At 46.1% G+C, this 2,061-nt stretch overlaps 1 pseudogene; it reads right to left on the bottom strand.

Annotated features, from left to right (window-relative positions):
- Window positions 1–517: 517 nt before the first annotated feature.
- LOC127221932 (glyceraldehyde-3-phosphate dehydrogenase-like) lies at window positions 518–1,231 on the bottom strand (annotated as a pseudogene).
- Between the last annotated feature and the right edge of the window lie 830 nt (window positions 1,232–2,061).

Below are 2,061 nucleotides of genomic sequence, written 5' to 3'. Positions count from 1 at the left end.
TCTAAAGAAACAAGGGCCCCAAACTGTCTAAACTTAATGACATACAGAAACTTGATGCAAACCACTAAATGAACACCAAGAAGAAACAGAGCAAGCCACATACAAAAACCAAACACCCAGGCCTCTGTTAAGATCTTTTTTTAACGATAATAGAGTTCTCATGTTGCCCGGGCCAGCTTCAAAGCCACAATCCTCCTGTGTCAGCCTTTTAGGGAGCTCAAACTACAAGTACACACAACCACAATCACTTGGTGATAGGCAAAAAGTGAAAGCAACCATTGGGTGATCTAGCAAATAATGGGAACACTGATTTATCAGAAAGTATGATGACCAAGAAAGTTGAACTTGGAGCTACAGAAATGGTGGTTCAGCAATTAAGAGTGAGGACTGCTTCTTTTTTTTTTTTTTTTTTTTTTTTTTTTTTTTTTTTGGACAGGTGCAGTGAACTTTATTGATGGTCTCAAGAGAGCAGGGCTCCCTAAGACCCTTAATTCTGGGGGTCTGGGATGGAAACTGTGAAGGAGATTAGTGTCAGGGGTTGTTGGACAGGGACTACTCAGCAGCCAGGGCCTCTCTCTTGTTCATGTCCTTGCTGGGGGTGGATGGTCCAGGATGGGCTCTTACTCCTTGGAGGCCATGTAGGCATGAGGTCCACCACCCTGTTGCTGTAGCCGAATTCATTGTCATACCAGGAAATGAGCTTCACGAAGTTGTCATTGAGAGTGATGCCAGCCCCAGCGTCAAAGGTGGAAAAGTGGGAGTCACTGTTGAAGTCACAGGAGACAACCTGGTCCTCAGTGTAGCCCAGGATGCCCTCCAGTGGGCCCTCGTATGCCTGCTTCATCACCTTGATGTTGTCTTGATGTTGTCATACTTGGCAGCTTTCTCCAGGCAGATCCACGACGGACACATTGGGGGTAGGAACATGGAAGGCCATGCCAGTGAGCTTCCCGTTCAGCTCTGGGATGACGTTGTCCACAGCCTTGGCAGCACCAGTGGATACAGGGATGATGTTATGGGCAGCCCCATGCCCATCACGCTACAGCTTCCCAGAGGGGCCAACCACAGTCTTCTGGGTGGCAGTGATGGCATGGACTGTGATCATGAGTCCTTCCACAATGCCATAGATGGCCTTGGCCAGGGGGGCTAAGCAGCTGGTAGTGCAGGAAGCGTTGCTGACAATCTTGAGGGAGTTGTCATATTTCTCATGATTCATACCCATCACAAACATGGGGACATCAGCAGAAGGGGTGGAGATGATGACCCTCTTGGTCCTCTTGCAGGGGAGTTCTCAGCACCCATGTCAGGTGGTTCATAGTCACCTGTAATTCTGGGTCTAGGTATTCCAACACCTCTGGCCTCTGTGGGCACTGTACTCTAAATGCTCATATCCATGAAGACACACACACAAAAACAGAGCTCAAAACAAATCTTTTTTTAAAAGATCATTCATTCATTCATTCATTTATTATGTATAATGTTCTGCCTGTAACATGCCTGCGCACCAGAAGAGGGCACCAGATCTCATTATATATGGTTGTGAATCACCATTTGGTTGCTGGGAATTGAACTCAGGACCTGTGAAAGAGCAGCCAGTGCTCTTAACCTCTGAGCCTTCTCTCCAGCCCCCAAAATAAATCTTTAAAAAAGAAAACACACACACACACACACACACACACACACACTTTTAAAGTCTGAGGGAAGGCAGAAGACAACCAACTAGTTAACTCAGTGTTCTGGACCGCTTCTGGAATGAAGATCTGGGTTATAGCTAGCTCAGCATGAACAAGACCCTATCTTTGATCACAGTACTCAGAACAACAACAACAACAACAAAAAAGGACAAAAGTAAAACAAAGATGCTTAAGGAAAAGAAGATGGGGGACTGAAGAGATGGCTCAGCAGTTATAGCACTGGCTGCTCTTCTAAAGTACCTGGGTTCAATTCCCAGCTCATAAATGGCAGCTTACAACTGCCTGTAACTCCAGTTCCAGGGGATCTGATCTGACACCCTCACACACACATACATGCAGGCAAAACACAATGCACATAAAATAAAAA

The sequence above is a fragment of the Phodopus roborovskii genome, unplaced genomic scaffold, assembly GCF_943737965.1.
Source record: "Phodopus roborovskii unplaced genomic scaffold, PHOROB, whole genome shotgun sequence".
NCBI lineage: Eukaryota > Metazoa > Chordata > Mammalia > Rodentia > Cricetidae > Phodopus > Phodopus roborovskii.
The sequence above is the reverse complement of the archived record's forward strand: the minus strand, read 5'-3'. Positions and strand labels throughout refer to the sequence as shown.